General features: G+C 36.7%; 1 protein-coding gene across 1 annotated transcript in view; it reads right to left on the bottom strand.

Annotated features, from left to right (window-relative positions):
• Positions 1–21,821, bottom strand: part of LOC122798771 (zinc finger protein 271-like) — a 255,262-nt gene that overhangs the window by 118,210 nt on the left and 115,231 nt on the right. The gene's annotated exons all lie outside the window — the stretch shown is intronic.

The raw sequence follows: 21,821 nt of genomic DNA, 5'->3' as shown, positions 1-21,821 counted from the left end.
TATACAAAATGTACAATTAGCTTCACATCTTTTAGTGTTTCATATAGTCCAGGTTTAAATTCTACAAAACTTCCAATGTTCCTGGCTTTCCTGTAAACTAACAGGTGATTGTAACACTATAAAAGTAATTTACAGAGCACAGTGTAATGAATGTGATGCACTTTATGTGGGCGAGACTGTAAATTCATTTAAGCGTAAAATTTCATGTCATATGGCAGAAATCCGCTCTGGATGCAAAAATAATGCACTAGCCAAACACCTTGCTCTTCATAAAAGACACACGGGTTTCAAGTTCTAGATACTGGAGTGCATTGACATGGGTGATCTTGAAGGAGACACCCTTAATATGTTGGGGAAATGTGAACTGATGTGGCAATTACTATTCACTTAAAAGTATAATAGAACTTAGAAAATTGCCACATTGTTTACAAGACTAATTGTATTTTATTCTTCCAGTTGGTTTTAAATACCACGTTAAATCATTTTTAATTGAAGTGTACATTTTGCTTCTATCATACTTTTTTTCTTTTTCCACTTTATTCAAAATTATGTGTAATAACAATACTAGCTAATTATACAATAATATTTTTGTATATGGTGTTTAGGGTACTTGTACACAGACCTGAAGAAGTCTAGAAGAATGAAAGTGATCTTTGTTAACAATAGTATACAGAAGTAGAATATGATTTGTACAATGGATTTTTTTTGCATACAAAATGTATATGTATACATTTATATATACTTTTAGATTGTCAAATGGTCTAAGGTTTATATATTTCCAGCCATGAAGTACATTGTCTTGGATAAAATCACAGACTTAATAATTTGGTTAAATAAGAGGTACCACATTATTATTAATTTTATTTAAAGTACATAAGGGTTATATTAGTACGACAGCTACTAAGTACGGGAGGATCAGCTCGAATGTCACACTGATGGTGGAAGGGATCTGAATTTAACATGTATACCAATACACTGTGTTTTACAGCACAATAAACCACTCCCTTGCCTGATAAAAGAAGCTTGTGAGGAAACTATTATTCTGTTATTTTTGTTTTACTTGGATCACTTGTCTGTGTAACTAATAAAGGACTTTTGACTGGAAACAGACGGTCTACCCTGCTTGGATTACTTCTGAATACTTAGTAATTCTTTATAACATTTCAAATTATATATTTTTCTTATTTTTTGACTTAAGATGAGTTTAGGTTCTCTACTTCTATTACCATTATCTGATCCTACTAAAAAACACAAGCAGGGAAAACGGAGCTTCCGACACAGAATCCAAGCAGATGATATTGTAACAAACAATCCAAAAGAGTCCGAATCCAAAGACTTCAATAGGAAAAAGAAAACAGGTTTATTTTAGCGCTTTCGGAAGGGTTAATACCCCTCCTTCCTCAGAAAAATGACAAACACAAGATCAAAAACACAATGCTTTTTAAATTAAATTAGTGTCAGGTGATCAATCGCACTCGTAGCTTAAATAAAGAAACAATTACTTAGCCACTCAGTGCGTGCTTATTTAAGCAAACAGTGCTTAAAAAACTGAATAAAACTAAATAAAAAATCGTCATTACATATAATTGTTTATAAATGTATATATATATGTAATAAAATCTGTGTATATACACAAACATACTTTACTTGTGCATACCCTAGCATAGCTAGAATATAAACTTTGTTTATACAGGATATACTGAACTCCTACTCTAAACGTTTTCCCTGCTTGTGTTTTATCAGTTTGTTGTGTCATTTGAGTTTTGCATTATCTGATCCTATTAATATACAGTGATTATCTAGATATATATGGATTGGGAATCTTCCACACAGAGAAGTTTCTTACACTGTTTTGTTTTTGGACCTACTATGCTTGTTTAGTGGTTTGTTTGAGATTTTGGGGATACCATAGAGATTATTTGCTTTTTGGTATAATTAAAATTCATGAAATTAATATTGTTTCATCTTTGATGTTAGTCAAACGTGCTCTTTGCAGCACCCACAATGTGCACAGAAGTAACTTTTTCTGTAATTCAACTGAGTTACATGTATTGGTGATACATCTAAGTACTACTGTAGATTTTTTTATGAGACCCATTGCTCCTACTACTACTGGAACCTTCTGGGTATTTTCTTCCACACTGCTTTCATTTCTGTCTGCAAATCCTAATATTTTATGAATTTGCATCTCTCTCTCTCTGTATACAAGACACAAATCACTAGGTGTAGCAATTTTAATGATCATTTGCCTTTTTTTTTGAACCACTATATCTGAATTTCTCGCATCTACTTTTTGAATTGTTGGTAATGGATGATCCCATGTGATTATAATGCCTTGTGATTCATTTTTGCAATGCTGCTCAGCTACTTTTATACTGTAGTGTTTGCACAATCCCCAGTATAACTGTCTTACCAGGTTATTGTGCCTTTCAGTGTACAGGCCCTCTGCCAAGAGTGTATCACATCCATCAAGAAGAGGTGTGACTGTTTCCAATTCTTTTTGACAAAACCTACATTTGTACTAAATTCCCATATGGGGAATAAACTTCCCCCTCTATCTAATATTCTAAACATTTAACTGGTTATATTTAACTACCTACTTCTACTCAATCCTTGTTCGCCTTTATCATACAACTACTTACTAATTTAACTGATTATATTACTTACCTACTCCTACGTAATCCTCAGTCTCTGTTACTCTACCACCACTTACTAATTTAACTGGCTATATTCCTTAACCACCTACTCCTACTTAATCCTCATTCTCCCTCATTGTACCACCACTTACTAATTTAACCTGTTATATCTCTTAACTACTTACTCCTAAGCAATCCTCATTCTCCCTCATCATACCACCACTTACTAATTTAACTAGTTAGAGTCCTAAACTACCTATTCCTACTTAATTGTCGTTCTCCCTCATTGTACCACAGTGTTCTAATTTAACTGATAAGGAGATGAGGCATATGGTGAAGAGAGAGGTGGCGAAGGCTAAGGATAAGGCGTATGGAGAGTTGTCTGAAAGGTTGGACACTAAGGAGGGAGAAAAGGACCTGTACCGATTGGCTAGACAGAGGGACCGAGCTAATAAAGATGTGCATCAGGTAAGGGTGATAAAGGATAATGAGGGAAACATACTCACAAGTGAGAAGAGTGTGTTGAGCAGATGGAAAGAGTACTTTGAGGGGTTGATGAATGAAGAGAATGAGAGGGAGAGAAGGTTGGATGATGTGGTTATAGTGAATCAGGAAATGCAATGGATTAGCAAGGAGAAAGTAAGGACAGCTATGAAGAGGATGAAGAATGGAAAGGCTGTTGGTCCACATAACATACCAGTGGAAGCATGGAGGTGCTTAGGAGACATGGTAGTGGAATTTCTAACCAGACTATTTAATAAAATCTTGGAAAGTGAGAGGATGCCTGAGGAGTGGAGAAAAAGTGTTTTTTACCAATTTTTGAGAATAAGGGTGATGTGCAGAGCTGTAGTAACTACAGCGGGATAAACTTGATCAGTCACAGTATGAGGTTAAGGGAAAGAGTAGTGGAAGCTAGGTTTAGAATGGAGGTGATGATTAGTGATCAGCAGTATGGTTTTATGCTGGGAAAGCGCAGTACAGATGCGACATTTGCTCTGATAGTGTTGATGGAGAAGTACAGAGAAGGTCACAAGGAGTTGCATTGTGTCTTTGTGGACTTAGAGAAAGCATATGACAGGATACCTAGAGAGGAGTTGTGGTATTGTATGAGGACGTCTGGAGTGGCAGAGAAGAGTAGTACAAGATATGTACAAGGGTAGTGTGACAGTGGAGAGGTCTGCTGTGGGAGTGACTGATGCATTTAATGTGGAGTTAGCATTACATCAAGGATCAGCTCTGAGCCCTTTCTTATTTGCAATGGTGATGGACAGCCTGACAGACAAGATCAGTCAGGAGTCCCTGTGGACTATGATGTCTGCAGATGATATTGTGATCTGTAGTGAGAGTAGGTACCAGGTTGAGGAGACCCTGGAGAGGTGGAGATATGCTCTAGAGAGGAGAGGAATGAAGGCCAGCAGGACTAAGACAGAATGCATGTGTGTGAATGAGAGGGAAGATAGAGGAATGGTGAGGCTGCAGGGAGGAGAGTTGGTGAAGGTGGATGAGTTTAAATACTTGGGATCAACAGGTCAGAGTAATGGCAAGTGTGGAAGAAAGGTGAAGAAGAGAGTACAGGCAGGATGGAGAAGAGTGTCAGGAGTGATCGTGACTGGTACCAGTCAGTGTGAAAGGGAAGATCTACAAGAGGGTAGTGAGAACAGCTATGTTATATGGGTTGGAGACAGTGGCACTGACAAAAAGTTAGGAGTCAGAGCTGGATGTGGCATAGTTAAAGATGTTAAGATTTGCACTGGGTGTGACGAGGATGGACAGGATTAGGAATGAGTATATTATAGGGTCAACTCAGGTTGGACGGTTTGGAGAAAAAGTCAGAGAGGCGAGACTGCGCTAGTTTGGACATGTGCTGAGGAGGAATGATGGGTATATTGGGAAAAGGATGCTAAGGGTGGAGTTGCCAGGTAACAGGAAAAGAGGAAGGCCTAATATAAGGTTTATGGATGTGGTGAGAGAGGACATGCAGGTGGTTGGTGTGACAGAGCAAGATGCAGAGGACAGGAAGAAATGAAAACAGATGATCTGCTGTGGCAACCCCTAATGAGAATACCTGAAAGAAGAAGAAGAACCTATTCCTTAACTACCTAATCCTACTAATTTAACTAGTTGTATCACTTAAATACTGACTCCTACTTAATCCCCATTCTCCCTCATTGTACCACCACTTACTAATTTAACTGGTTAGATCCCTTAACTACCTACTCCTGCTTAATCCTCATCCTCCCTCATCGTACCACCACTTACTAATTTAACTGGGGTTATTCCTTAACTACCTACTCCTACTTAATCCTAGTTCTCCACAGTCATACCACCACATACTAATTCATCTGCTTATATCCCTTAACTATGTACGCCTACTTAACCCTCATTCTCCCTCATTATACCATAACTTACTTATTTCAGCCCAAATGTCAATCTTTGCTTTCCCTTTCTGTTTCTTTGCATTTCTGTCTGCCGCACCTTATACAAATGAACAGGTAATCTCCTAGTTTTTCTTGTCTTTCTATAGGCAGAAATTGTATGATGAAAAGTTAGCATTAATAATCTGTTACACCTACTTATGTATGCAAAATGTTTATGTAACTAAGATGAAAATATCATATATAATGTAGAAAATGAAAATATACCGTATATTGTCTCTGTATGTAAATACTGGAGCTCTTCACCCTGCTCCTCTGCTGAAAAAGGTATCTATCCCAGCTGGACTTTCCCAGTCAAAAAAAGTAAACACAGTTAAATAACTAAATTGTCTGTTACTCCCACATATACAATGGACATTGTAAACCAATGTGTACATAGTCCACTATCTTGGGCTGCCATTATTAACCTTTCATCTTTTGGTTATAACTCGTATCTTCTTAACCATTCCTGAATTAAATCCTGATCAACATGAGCTTGTTCTGGGAGATCTCTATACTTGCCACAACAATTACAGCTTTTACATATTTCTTTCTTTCTCATCTGATCCTTTACCAAATATTCTTTGGTTTGCTGGCACACTCGGGTGCTGCATGATTTTGGTTTACGTCTGCTTTGCTTTCCATTCGCACTTGACACCGGAATGCTTCAGCTAAACTAAACAGAGATATCATCTTAGACTTCCTCTCCTCATGTTTTAAAGCTTTCTCTATTTGGAACTGAAGAGGTTGGCAGATATGCATGCAGTCCCACAACAGCAGATCTATACATGTAATCAATTTCAAGGATGCCCATACCTCCTTCAGAATGGTGAATATATATAATATTGGTAAACATGGATTTGTATATATCATTTGATAAGCATGAAGCATTTTTCTTGTTTTTCCATCCACCTGACCTAATACCTTTTGGGACCAGTAAAACATATCAAAATTGCAAATTTGAACTTGAAGAACGTATTGGTTTATAGCTTGGACTGTATTCCTAGATGTCAAGGCTATTTTTAATATTAGTTTTAGGCTTTTGAAGTATTGCTCATTGAGCTTTATTCACATTTGTTCATGTTTTATTTCTAATCCTTTAGCAATTCCCACATATTTATACACTCCCTCCCACCCAAGTTCCTTCATATCACATTCCTGTAAATACTGATATTTTCTTGGTCCTGCAAATTTTTTGCTTTAAAGATTACTTTTGCACATTTATCAAGACCAAATGTATCATTTGAGAAATTTTATCTACTTGCAGTTGTGTTTTTAGCTCATATGATGAAAGTACAGTTTTGTACCTACCATAAATGTAGATGTTCGAGTGTATACCCTGCTGCAGTCATCACACTTGGGTTATCCGGCCGTCAGGCGGTCCCGCAGTCGGCAAGAATTCCAAAGTCTTGGTCCAGCGTCAGTTGCTGTCGCTTCTTCCCTGACGTCAGTGCGCCAGGGGTATATTAGAGGCATCAGATGCCATTTTCTTCAGTTTTTCTTGCCCCAGATGTCAGGTGCCCCCCCAAAAGGTGGTCAGTAGATAGTACCAATAATAAAAGTTTAGCACAAACAAAACATTCCTCCAGCTATAAGCAAATACACCACAAAGGTTGTATCAGATTTTAAGGTATTGAAAGGTTTTAGTTAGGTCAGAGGGGATGGAGGGAGGGTAACCTGGACTGCAGCAGGGTATACACTCCAACATCTACATTTATGGTAGGTACAAAACTGTACTATGTTCATCGTGTTACCCTGCTGCAGTCATCATACTTGGGTAGAATCCCAAAGCTAAGGATGGGAGGTGGAGTCAGACAGGGTTAGAGGAGGCTAGAAGGCCCTGCAAAACAGCAGTGGCGAAGCCAGCTCTAGTCTTAGAGTAAAGAGGTAAGTGATAGTGTTTGGTGAAAGTGTGTACTGAACTCCAAGTTGCAGCTTCCAGAATATCCTTGGTTGGCACCCCCCTGAGGAAGGCTGTAGATGTAGCTGCTGCCCTGGTAGAGTGGGCCTTATGCTAGCAGGAACTGGTTTTCCATGGTGGGTGTAGCAAAAACGTATGCAATGTCCTATCCATTTGGAAATGGTTTGTTTTGAGATAGCCTTTCCTTGTGATGCTGTAGCATAGGATACAAAAAGCTGGTCAGATTTTCTGAAAGCCTTAGTTTTATCCAAGTAGTAACGTAGCTGCCTGTGAATGTCCAAGGAATGCAGGAGTCTTTCTCCTTTGTTCTGTGGATTTGGAAAGAAGGTGGGTAAATGGATTGTTTGATTTAGAGCCACACTGGATACCACCTTAGGCATAAAGGAGGGGTTAGTTCGTAGAGAAACTCTGTCTTGTTGAAAAATGAGGAAAGGCTCTACCGCCATTAGTGCCTGAAGCTCTGAGACTCTTCTGGCTGAAGTTATTGCTAGCAGCAGGGCAGTCTTCCATGATATAAACTTTAAGTCAGCTGAGAAAGCTGGTTCAAAAGGAGGTAGCTTAAGTTTTTCCAGAACAAAATTGAGGTCCCAAGTTGGTGTTGGTGCTCTCCTGGGAGGCCTAATGTTTTTGGTCCCTCTGAGAAACTGCCTTAGAAGTGGATGTGAAAATAAGGGAGGATCCGTGTTGTAATGAGCTGAAATAGCTGAGGCGTGGATTTTAATAGATGAAAAAGAAAGCCCTTTGTGTAACATCTCAGTTAAATATTGTAGAATCTGAGGTATGTCAGGCTGAAGGGTATTTTGTCCTTTAGCTTGGTTCCAGGCGCAAAACCTTTTCCATTTGTCTGAGTAGGCTTTCCTGGTGCTGGGCGTCCTGGCTTCCAAAATAACATCCATAACAGCTTGTGAAAGAGGAGCTGGCTGGTTGCTTAGGTGATTTGCCATGCAGCCAAATTTAAGGTTTTGAGCTGGCTGTGTAGAATCTGACTGTCTTGCTGTGTGAGCAGATGAGTAATTTGTTAAAATCCATGGTGGGCCCTGAGCCATATTCCTTAATAGTGGGTACCAGTGCTGGCGTGGCCAGTCTGGGGCAATGAGTATCATTCGTGGTCTCTCCATCCTGACTTTCAGCAGCACCTTTGTGAGAAGGGGCAATGGAGGGAAGGCATAAACTGTCAGCATTTTCCAACTGAATGAGAGTGCGTCCACTTTCCAAGCTTGATGGTGAAATGTCCTTGTCCAAAATTTTGTTAGCTGATAGTTTTGGGGGCTGGCAAACAGGTATATGTCTGGGTGCCCCCATTTTTGAGTTATCATTGCAAATACTTGTGGATCCAGTTTCCACTCGTGGGGATTCATGATGTTTCTGCTTAGGTCATCTGCCAATGTGTTCTTTTTTCCTGGCAGGAATTGAGCTTGTAATTGAACTTGGTAAGCCAGTGCTGTGTTCCACAAGGTCATTGCTTGCCTGCATAGAGGGTAGGAGTGTGTACCCCCTTGTTTGTTTATGCACCATATTACTGTGGTGTTGTCTGTCCTTATTGTAAGCTGTCCTGGATGTAAGAGGTCCTTGAAGGCTGTCGGCATTCTGTACAGCTAGCATTTCTTTTTGATTGATGTGCAGATTCCTTTGATCTGAAGTCCATATGCCTTGAATGCACCATCCTGCCATGTGTGTGCCCCCCAGGCGTAGTCCGATGCATCTGTTGTCATAGCTTGATGGCTGGGGGTAAGGTGAAAGGCTGACCCTTGTTAAGGTGACATGCCTGTGACCACCATAGAAACTCCTGTTGAAGGCAGGGAATGAGAGGTATCATTGTTTCCAAGCTGTGGCTGTGCTGAGTCCATACGCTTTTTAGGTACCATTGTAATTTCCTCATATGCAATTTTGCAAATGGTATTAGTAGTATGCAAGATGCCATGAAGCCCAAGGCCTGCAGAATTTTTCTTGCAGGGAGTTGGGTCTCTGTTGCCATTGTTTTGAAGTAATGAGTTAGTTGTAGTTGTTTGTCTGGCGTCAGGTAAGCCATCTGGGCCGTTGTATTCAAGCTGGCACCCAGGAATGTCATATTTTGTGAGGGCACTAGTTTTGATTTCTTTTCGTTTACTGTGTACCCCAGGCAACTTAGAAGGTGTTTTACAAAAGCCAGATGTTGTAAGAGAATGTCCTTGCTTTCTGCTTGGATGAGGCAGTCGTCCAGGTATGGGTATATTTGAATTCCTCTTTGACTGCAGTATGCAATTACTGGTGCCAGGCATTTTGTGAAGACCCTGGGTGCAGTAGATGAGCCAAAGGGCAGTGCAGAGAATTGGTAATGGGTTGAACCTGCAATGAAACGAAGGTATCTTCTGCAATTTTGTCTAATAGGGACATGCAGGTATGCCTCTTTGAGGTCCAATGTTACTAGCCAAGCTTTCTTGTCCAACATGGGAAGAAGCTGCTGTAGTGTTAGCATCTTGAATTTGGATACTTGTAAGAAGGTGTTTAGAATTGAAAGGTCCAGAATGGGTCTCCAAGCACTGTCCTTTCTGGGGACTAGAAAGAGCCTTGAGTAAAATCCTTGGCCTTGCTCCTGTGTAGGTACCAGTTGAATGGCTCTCATGTCTATGAGAGCTGCAATTTGTTTTTATGCCTCTGCCCATTGATTTTGTGGCAGGTTTGGCATTCCTTTTAACCTTGGCAAGGTGTGGAAATGGAATCTGTATCCTTGTGAGATAATGTCTAGGACCCATTTGTCCTTTGTGATGATGCACCAGTTGTCTGCAAAAAGTGCTAATTTTCCTCCCTAGGGAGCTGCCAAGAGAGTTTTGCTTGGCAGTTTGAGGTTTAAGTCATTGTGTTTGCCTTCTAGTAGTTTGGGACCTGTCTTCTCCTCCCTTCTGTGTTGCAGTGCCCCATTGTCGAGGTTTGTAAGGGATTTGTGCTTGTCCTCTGCCCCTTGGGCACCTGTATTTACCCCTCTGTGGTCTGTCAGAAGCTGGAAAGGACCAATTTTTTGTTGGCCAATTTCTGCTGAAGCGTGGGGGCTGTACCTGTAAGAAATCTTTGACCGTCTGCATAGATTTTGCCTTATCCTCCATTTTCTTTAAAACCTCTTCTGCTTTAACCCCAAATAAGGCATCCTGCTGTAAGGGTGCATCTAGTAACTTTGCTTTAACATGATCAGGCAGAGTTTGTTCCTTTAACCAAGCATGTCTACGTATAACAGACCCAGTAACAGCTGCTCTACAGGAAGCATCCAAGGAATCAAATCCACATTGTAAAGTATGTTTGCCCACCTGTTCAGCTGCATGCAACAGGTCCTGCATTTCCTTGAACTCAGACTGTTGAGGGAGTGTGCTCATCTTTTGTTTTATTTGAGACATTAGGAATTGCTGGTATTTAAGCATGTGAAATTGGCAATTTAGTGCTCTCATAGCTAGAGTAGCTGAGGTGTAAACCTTCTTCCCCCATCTATCTAGTGCTCTGGAGTCCCTTTCAGAGGGTACAGGATTTTTAGCCATAGAAGCCTTAGCCCCTTTGGGACCCTGGGAGATTGTCTCTGGATCAGCAACAGGGCTTTTGTAAAGGAATTTGTGTGAGTCAGGCACTCTATAGTATCTATCTTGTTTGGCTGGAGCAGGAGGCAGAGAATCTGGATTTAGACTAGATTCTAAGTAAACATCATCCACAATGTCTAAAACTGGGGGGATAGCAAGTGGTCTGTGCTGGGGGAGTAAAAGAAACTCTCGGAGTCTTTTGAGTCGGAGTAGTCCTGACCCTCCCAGTGGAAATGTTCCCTCATGGTATGTAAGGTTTCCCCAAAGGAGTAGTCTTCAGGGAGAGAAGCTGAGGGGATGGAATCTTCAGCATCAGAATCTTCATAAGGGGGAAAGGAGTAATCCTGCTCCTCAGAGGAGCCTGAGGAAATAGACACTTGATCAGAGGAGGCATAATCCTCCTCTTGTCTAGGCCTTTTGTCGGGGGTGGGGGTTGGGAACCCCTGATTAAAGAAATCAAATCTTCAGCCATTTTAAGCATTTTATTTTTATTTTATTTTATTTTGTTTTGTTGAAAAAAAACGACTGGATACATGTCCATTTTCCGGAGGCGGAGGAAAGCTCCACATTTGACATTATTTTTTTACTTTATTATAAACAGAGAATATATTACATGTTTTGATAATTGGAGCATCTGTTTCTTAGGCATGGGGCCTTGAACTGGAGACTGAAGTGTAGTCTTTTTTGGTTTTAGGGGAGTCTTGAGCTTAGCATAAGATTTTATGGTGAGAGTAGTCTGTCTGAAGACACCTTCTGAAACCGAAGGTGTTTCTACAGCACCGGTTTCTCCTTCTGCAATGTCGTCGGTAGGGGTTAAAGAAAAAGGCTGCGTCGGCCTAGAACTCTCTGCCAGAGAATCCGAAGCAGTCTGGGGTTCCAATTCTGCGGTAGCCAGGGGCTGCGTAGGCGCCTCACTGAAAACCGGAGAACCGGCGATCGGCCCAGCCGAGGCCTCGGAGTCTGGCTTGGATCTAGGCTGCCTGTCTTTATCTTTGCGTTTTTTATGCCCGCCGGTAGTCGGTTGCTCCGACGGCATAGTGTAATTAAATTTCCTACCGAAGTAGTGTTGTGCGAAATCAAAGCGTCGCTTTATAGTTCGCTTATTGAACCTAGCACAAAACCGACAACCAGTAACGTCGTGGTCTGGGCCTAGGCAAGGTATACAAAAAGAATGAAAGTCCTTATGAGGTATTTGCTTCCCACAAGAAATGCAATTGTTAACTTTTTCTGACATCGGACTGAGGCAAGAAAAGGTTCCCCAACGGGGTACTTAGCTTTGAAGACTTCGGACTGAAACCCGATTCGAAAATCTCAGGTGTCGGCAGACCGGCAATTGCAAACTGCTTCTGCTTCAGGCACCGCGCGGCAAGAAAGACTGAAGAAAATGACGTCGGATGCCTCTAATATACCTCTGGCGCACTGATGTCAGGGAAGAAGCGACAGCAACCGACGTCGGACCAAGACTTTGGAATTCGTGCAGACTGCGGGACCGCCTGAAGGCAGGATAACCCAAGTGTGATGACTGTAGTAGGGTAACACGATGAACATCTAAACAGTTTTAAAACATCCACAAAAAAAGTAGATTAGAGATCTTTAAGCAAGGTTGATTTCTGTGAGCCAAATTATAACCATGACATAATCTGTTAAGTAAACAACCTAATGGGTTATGGACAACACAAAACAACAGCGGTGACAAAGAATTACCCTGGAATACCCCCCTATGAATTTTTTTCCCTGGGAAAATAATTTGCCCTTTGTCATGGCTTAATTGTAAAGTGGTTTGCCACTGTTTCACAGTCACTGTAATGTAATTCATCAGTAAAGGATGTATCCTGTACATCTGTAAGCATTCCTTTATTTGTGAATGCGGGATGTTGTCAAATGCTTTTTTTGTAATCTATCCATCCCATACTTGGAGTCTTCCACTTTTTACAACTCTCCATTATGGTTTTATTTAGCAACAAAGGATCCTTGGCTCCTTATGACTTTCTTTTCTTACTGTTTTCTTCAATTTCCACGGTTGAGTTTTTTTTTCAAAGATCTATAAACTCTGTCTAAATCAATAGCAGTATATAGTTCGTACACTGTCATAAGACAAATTATTGAACTATACTTTTCAGGACAACCAACAGCTTTACTCTTAAGGCTTATCATAATTTTTCTTATTAATCAGGTTGGTGTCTGTCTGGGATGGACATGTAAGTAATTCTTACTCATCCTAAATCTTTGTGTAAAGATGTTAATACCTTTAGTCAGAAGATAGGTACTGCATTTGGGTCTGGGTGTTTCCAATTAGGAGCTATTCTTAATTTTGTTTCAGCTTTCCTCTGCTGTTACTTCATCCCATTTCATATCTTGTACATTTGAAATCATTACTGTCTCTCTGAATTTTTCTGTCCACTCAGAATCTTTATGTTCCATGGGGTCTTCCTAAATATTTCTCACAAATATGTCTATTTTTGTGATGTTTACATTCCTTTCAGTTTGTTTCCCAGCTCTCTATATAAACATTTTTGGGGTCATTAATGAATTGCTTATTTTGTACTTTTCCTTCATCTTTACCTGCATATCTTCTAAGTTCATCTGTCTGTGCTGATATCTTTAGTTTATTATTTACAACAGTGAATGATAGATCCTGGACTGTTCTTACACTGCGTGTTGCTTTTATATTTTTCTAAGTATTTTTTTATCTGTTCCCTCTTCTATATTCTTCTAACAGTGATACTTCATTTAAATTGCCTTACAGTTTTCTCTATTTGATACCTCCATGATGGCATTTCATTTCTTCTGTTCTTTTCTCACACTGTTCTATGGTTAGACTACCTGTTACTAACTAAAGTGCACAGTTATATGACATGAATTTCTGTCAATAGTCTTAATTACTATGTTCATCTGTTTTAGCAGACTTCTAACATTTTGGGATTTATTTACTTTTCTGTACTCAATTTCCTTCTTTGATCGTAATGTGTCTATCCTTAAATCAAGCTACTCATCCCTTAGATCATTTTCTTCTAAACTGACATCTCATTCTTTGCTCTCCGTTTCCTACAGGCATTGTACAGAAAGGTGCCATCTGTTGCTTCTTCATATGGAACTCACTGACCCATCACTCCACAGCGTTGCTTGTGTCGCAGTTGCCACTGTTTCCTGCTCTTTCCCTTGCCCTGTACCAATCTCCTACTGAAGGCTCCAGGGCATCATCATGTGGGTAAGTCATCAGATGCCTCCAATTCCACCTTCTTCTCCTCCTCAGTATGGGGACCTGTTGCTCCATCAGGCTGTGACATTACCTGTGCTGAATTTTCTACTTCAACTGTTCCATTACTAATCCTCTTTGCTACGTTCCATCTTTGTTTTCTTATTTTTTGTATTGTGAAATTTTCCAGATCTGTGTACCTTTGCCTGTACTTCTCTTCAACTATCCTTGCTGCTTTTTTGTATTGATTACTTTTGCTTTCTCCTTTGCATACATTCTGCATTGTATCAAATCTCATTTTTCTCCAAGCACAAATTTCTTCTTCAGATGTCTTCTGCACCACCTGTTTCTCCTTAATTTGGGGGCTCATTGTTCCAGCATAGTGTAACATTACCTGTGTTGGACTTTCTACACTAAATCTTTCACTTCACAGGTATTCCATAACTTGAGTTTCTATTTGTTTAATTTATTACTTGAATAATCTGCTGGTCGACATTACCCCATTTGCTTTCTTATGTCTTGTACAGTGACATTTTCCATATATGGGTGCCTTTGCCTGCATTTCTCTTAGAATAACTTTGGAGCTGCTTTTTTGTATTGGTTACTTTGGCTTTCTCCTTTCCATAAACACTGCACCATATCAGATCTCTTTACTTCCCATGTCCATGTTTCTTTTCTATACCTTTCAAAAATCTCTGGGTTTTATTCTTTATATTTTTAGGCATTCTGCGTGTGTGTATATATGTGTCATGTCTTTCCACTTTTACCTCAGAATTATGGACAAAGAAAAAAACTGGGGAAAAGCTTCCACATTAGGTACTGTTACTGGGTGCTATTTAATAAAAGTAATTTCCAAATTTAAGAGGGATGGAAGAGAAGTCTGAGAGCAAATTAGTTGTGTCCACCCAAATTTGGGAGAGCTGAGAGGTGCACATGTGCATGTAAATTGGATCTTTACAGTTTACGACTGAAAACGGATTACCTTTTGGTTTCAACAAATGAAATAAATATGTATATGCATAGATACACACACACACACGCACACACAGATATATATATATATATATATATATATGTGTATATATATATATATATATATATATATATATATATATACACACACACACGCACACACATGCACACACAGACACAGTCACTCATGCACACACAGACACACACACACACAAAGACACAGGCACACACTCTCAAACACACACAGACACACTCACACGCACACATGCGCACACAGACACACGCACACACTCTCACACACACACAGACACACACACACAGACACACACACACAGACACACACACACAGACACACACACACAGACACACACACACACAGACCATTTAGCAAGGATTAAAAAACAAGCTGAAGGAAAGTTGCTAATGATATTCAGTATTTTCACAAAAATCCAGCTGTGAATCCCCTCATGCTGGCTCTCTTTTTATGTTGTAACTAGTGGTGATTGTAGATAAAAACTAAAATGATGTGCTAATAGCTTGTGTTTATACTGCACAGGGATGAGTTTGCACACGTTTAAAGATCACCACTTGTGAAAGTTCTTCATTGTCATTTAATATGATTACTTACTAAAGCTGAGGCCTTTGCTGAGACAAATTTGGGTATGAATATGTCTTGTGAGTAAATCCCTTAGACTTAAAGTAGCTGAAAAATGTATTATGAACTACAGCTGACCCAAGTAATACATTTTTATTACTATTATTATTTATTTTATGTTAATCAGGCAGTACATAACACACTATGAACTACAGCTGACCCAAGTAATACATTTTTATTACTATTATTATTTATTTTATGTTAATCAGGCAGTACATAACACACTATGAACTACAGCTGACCCAAGTAATACATTTTTATTACTATTATTATTTATTTGTATGTTAATCAGGCAGTACATAACACACTATGAACTACAGCTGACCCAAGTAATACATTTTATTACTATTATTATTTATTTTATGTTAATCAGGCAGTACATAACACACTATGAACTACAGCTGACCCAAGTAATACATTTTATTACTATTATTATTTATTTTATGTTAATCAGGCAGTACATAACACACTATGAACTACAGCTGACCCAAGTAATACATTTTATTACTATTATTATTTATTTTATGTTAATCAGGCAGTACATAACACACTATGAACTACAGCTGACCCAAGTAATACATTTTTATTACTATTATTATTTATTTTATGTTAATCAGGCAGTACATAACACACTATGAACTACAGCTGACCCAAGTAATACATTTTATTACTATTATTATTTATTTTATGTTAATCAGGCAGTACATAACACACTATGAACTACAGCTGACCCAAGTAATACATTTTTATTACTATTATTATTTATTTGTATGTTAATCAGGCAGTACATAACACACTATGAACTACAGCTGACCCAAGTAATACATTTTATTACTATTATTATTTATTTGTATGTTAATCAGGCAGTACATAACACACTATGAACTACAGCTGACCCAAGTAATACATTTTTATTACTATTATTATTTATTTTATGTTAATCAGGCAGTACATAACACACTATGAACTACAGCTGACCCAAGTAATACATTTTTATTACTATTATTATTTATTTGTATGTTAATCAGGCAGTACATAACACACTATGAACTACAGCTGACCCAAGTAATACATTTTTATTACTATTATTATTTATTTGTATGTTAATCAGGCAGTACATAACACACTATGAACTACAGCTGACCCAAGTAATACATTTTTATTACTATTATTATTTATTTTATGTTAATCAGGCAGTACATAACACACTATGAACTACAGCTGACCCAAGTAATACATTTTATTACTATTATTATTTATTTGTATGTTAATCAGGCAGTATGTAACACACTATGAACTACAGCTGACCAAAGTAATACATTTTTATTACTATTATTATTTATTTATGTTAATCAGGCAGTACATAACACACTATGAACTACAGCTGACCCAAGTAATACATTTTTATTACTATTATTATTTATTTTATGTTAATCAGGCAGTACATAACACACTATGAACTACAGCTATAACACACTATGAACTACAGCTGACCCAAGTAATACATTTTATTACTATTATTATTTATTTGTATGTTAATCAGGCAGTACATAACACACTATGAACTACAGCTGACCCAAGTAATACATTTTTATTACTATTATTATTTATTTTATGTTAATCAGGCAGTACATAACACACTATGAACTACAGCTGACCCAAGTAATACATTTTATTACTATTATTATTTATTTTATGTTAATCAGGCAGTACATAACACACTATGAACTACAGCTGACCCAAGTAATACATTTTATTACTATTATTATTTATTTGTATGTTAATCAGGCAGTATGTAACACACTATGAACTACAGCTGACCAAAGTAATACATTTTTATTACTATTATTATTTATTTGTATGTTAATCAGGCAGTACATAACACACTATGAACTACAGCTGACCCAAGTAATACATTTTTATTACTATTATTATTTATTTGTATGTTAATCAGGCAGTACATAACACACTATGAACTACAGCTGACCCAAGTAATACATTTTATTACTATTATTATTTATTTGTAGGTTAATCAGGCAGTACATAACACACTATGAACTACAGCTGACCCAAGTAATACATTTTATTACTATTATTATTTATTTGTATGTTAATCAGGCAGTACATAACACACTATGAACTACAGCTGACCCAAGTAATACATTTTTATTACTATTATTATTTATTTTATGTTAATCAGGCAGTACATAACACACTATGAACTACAGCTGACCCAAGTAATACATTTTTATTACTATTATTATTTATTTGTATGTTAATCAGGCAGTACATAACACACTATGAACTACAGCTGACCCAAGTAATACATTTTATTACTATTATTATTTATTTGTATGTTAATCAGGCAGTACATAACACACTATGAACTACAGCTGACCCAAGTAATACATTTTTATTACTATTATTATTTATTTGTATGTTAATCAGGCAGTACATAACACACTATGAACTACAGCTGACCCAAGTAATACATTTTATTACTATTATTATTTATTTTATGTTAATCAGGCAGTACATAACACACTATGAACTACAGCTGACCCAAGTAATACATTTTATTACTATTATTATTTATTTGTATGTTAATCAGGCAGTACATAACACACTATGAACTACAGCTGACCCAAGTAATACATTTTTATTACTATTATTATTTATTTGTATGTTAATCAGGCAGTACATAACACACTATGAACTACAGCTGACCCAAGTAATACATTTTTATTACTATTATTATTTATTTTATGTTAATCAGGCAGTACATAACACACTATGAACTACAGCTGACCCAAGTAATACATTTTTATTACTATTATTATTTATTTGTATGTTAATCAGGCAGTACATAACACACTATGAACTACAGCTGACCCAAGTAATACATTTTATTACTATTATTATTTATTTGTATGTTAATCAGGCAGTACATAACACACTATGAACTACAGCTGACACAAGTAATACATTTTATTACTATTATTATTTATTTTATGTTAATCAGGCAGTACATAACACACTATGAATTACAGCTGACCCAAGTAATCCATTTTTATTATTATTATTTATTTGTATGTTAATCAGGCAGTATATAACACACTATGAACTACAGCTGACCCAAGTAATACATTTTTATTACTATTATTATTTATTTGTATGTTAATCAGGCAGTACATAACACACTATGAACTACAGCTGACCCAAGTAATACATTTTTATTACTATTATTATTTATTTGTATGTTAATCAGGCAGTACATAACACACTATGAACTACAGCTGACCCAAGTAATACATTTTTATTACTATTATTATTTATTTGTATGTTAATCAGGCAGTACATAACACACTATGAACTACAGCTGACCCAAGTAATACATTTTATTACTATTATTATTTATTTGTATGTTAATCAGGCAGTACATAACACACTATGAACTACAGCTGACCCAAGTAATACATTTTATTACTATTATTATTTATTTGTATGTTAATCAGGCAGTACATAACACACTATGAACTACAGCTGACCCAAGTAATACATTTTATTACTATTATTATTTATTTGTATGTTAATCAGGCAGTACATAACACACTATGAACTACAGCTGACCCAAGTAATACATTTTTATTACTATTATTATTTATTTTATGTTAATCAGGCAGTACATAACACACTATGAACTACAGCTGACCCAAGTAATACATTTTATTACTATTATTATTTATTTGTATGTTAATCAGGCAGTACATAACACACTATGAACTACAGCTGACCCAGGTAATACATTGTTATTGGTATTATTATTTATTTGTATGTTAATCAGGCAGTACATAACACACTATGAACTACAGCTGACCCAAGTAATACATTTTTATTACTATTATTATTTATTTGTATGTTAATCAGGCAGTACATAACACACTATGAACTACAGCTGACCCAAGTAATACATTTTATTACTATTATTATTTATTTTATGTTAATCAGGCAGTACATAACACACTATGAACTACAGCTGACCCAAGTAATACATTTTTATTACTATTATTATTTATTTGTATGTTAATCAGGCAGTACATAACACACTATGAACTACAGCATTTTAATATTTATCAGGCACAACACACCACGAAATGTACTGAAACTCAACCAAATAAAAATCCTGTGGTGGGATCCAGAAAGACCACTGCTCGGACAAAAAGTTAAAAAAGCGATGTACTTGATTCAGTTTAAAACTCCACAAAGCAATATTCCAAATGATTCCAGGTTAAGCGCTTTCATCTGCAAGGATGCAAACTTCCTCAGAACCAATATCAAGGCGCTGGAAACTCCTTTTAAAACTAATTTGGCGCCAAACATCAAGTGCACATTTAAAATCAAATGCAACAATAAAATAATCCTATGAAAACATATACAAGTGTACTTTCAAAATGAACAACCTACTTATGTAATAATTGAATTTTATGTATTGTGTGTATTTAAAGTTAGGAAAAATGAATGAATATACTGTTTGGACAAACTGTCCAAAAAGTCAATACCCATTTTACATATGAAGCCCTTCTAGTGGAAAAAATTGTTCGTGAAAGAAATACTTAAAAAATGGATCTAGAATCTATCAAATAATTTTAAGATTAGTGATTAAAAAGTCTACAAAAAGTAATTATTTGAATAGTTGTGTAGTAATAAATCTATAGATAAAAAATCAATCTATTAATAAAAATCAATCTATTAATAAAAATGGTTTAATACTAATATAATCATTTAATCCAGGACAAGTAGTGGCATCATATAACATTTGCCACTTACTTTCTAATACGCCCCAAAAAATTTTCCAGTTACCTCCACAGACTTTAGGGTCAATGTGATCAATAATACTAAAAAGAAAGGTATGTTCCTGCCCTCTATCTAAAACATGTTTACTTAGAGCGTTGTTACTGTCTTGTTTTTTGATCTTATATAAATGCTCATAAATTCTAGTTTTAAATTTTCTCTCGGTCTTCCCAATGTAATATGCTTTACATACAATACATGTGGCGACATAAACAACTCTGGAGGTATTACAATTACCTACCAAACTAAACAGTCTAGTTTTGGTGATGTTGTTCAACCTTATTACTTTTGCTTCATTAATATTCTTACATTGGTTGCAAGCGCCACATTTTGTTGTTCCTTTTTTGTTGGTGTCCTTGTCCCTCACCTTCTTAGTGGCCTTTATACTCTCCAACATATTTTTAAGGTTTGGAGATGTTTTGTAAACACATTTTGGGGAAAATCCCCACTACTTTGGCAACTTCATCCGATAAAGTTAAAATGTTCCAATGTTTCTCCAAAATTTCTTTTATTAAGTTTGTGTAGGGGCTAAACATGATCACACAAATATTGGTGTTGTTGTATTTATCCTTCTTTATAGGGTTGAATGGTTTCCACAACAAAGGTGGGTACTTATGGCCCCATTCCTTTTTAACAAAGGTAAGTATAGGAGTTAACATAGTCTTTGGATACCCTCTACTGATAAACATGCTGTAAATGTTGTCCAATTCTTTTTTTTTTTTTTTTTTTTTACACTAGAAGGGCTTCATATGTAAAATGGGTATTGACTTTTTGGACAGTTTGTCCAAACAGTATATTCATTAATTTTTCCTAACTTTAAATACACACAATACATACAATTCAATTATTACATAAGTAGGTTGTTCATTTTGAAAGTGTAACACTTGTATATGTTTTTATAGGATTATTTTATTGTTGCATTTGATTTTAAATGTGCACTTGATTTTTGGGGCCAAATTAGTTTTAAAAGGAGTTTCCAGCGCCTTGATATTGGTTCTGAGGAAGTTTGCATTCTTGCAGATGAAAGCGCTTAACCTGGAATCATTTGGAATATTGCTTTGTGGAGTTTTAAACTGGATTAAAGTACATCGCTTTTTTAACTTTTTGTCCGAGCAGTGGTCTTTCTGGATCACACTATGAACTACAGCTGACCCAAGTAATACATTTTTATTACTATTATTATTTATTTGTATGTTAATCAGGCAGTACATAACCCACTATGAACTGCAGCTGACCCAAGTAATACATTTTTATTACTATTATTATTTATTTTATGTTAATCAGGCAGTACATAACACACTATGAACTACAGCTGACCCAGGTAATACATTTTTATTACTATTATTATTTATTTTATGTTAATCAGGCAGTGCATAACACACTATGAACTACAGCTGACCCAAGTAATACATTTTTATTACTATTATTATTTATTTTATGTTAATCAGGCAGTACATAACACACTATGAACTACAGCTGACCCAAGTAATACATTTTATTACTATTATTATTTATTTTATGTTAATCAGGCAGTACATAACACACTATGAACTACAGCTGACCCAAGTAATACATTTTCATTACTATTATTATTTATTTTATGTTAATCAGGCAGTACATAACACACTATGAACTAC

The sequence above is a fragment of the Protopterus annectens genome, chromosome 3.part1 (assembly GCF_019279795.1).
Source record: "Protopterus annectens isolate FY-2018-M chromosome 3.part1, PAN1.0, whole genome shotgun sequence".
Classification (NCBI taxonomy): Eukaryota; Metazoa; Chordata; order Ceratodontiformes; family Protopteridae; genus Protopterus; species Protopterus annectens.
Note: the sequence above shows the minus strand (reverse complement) of the source record. Positions and strands in the feature narration are given on the sequence as shown.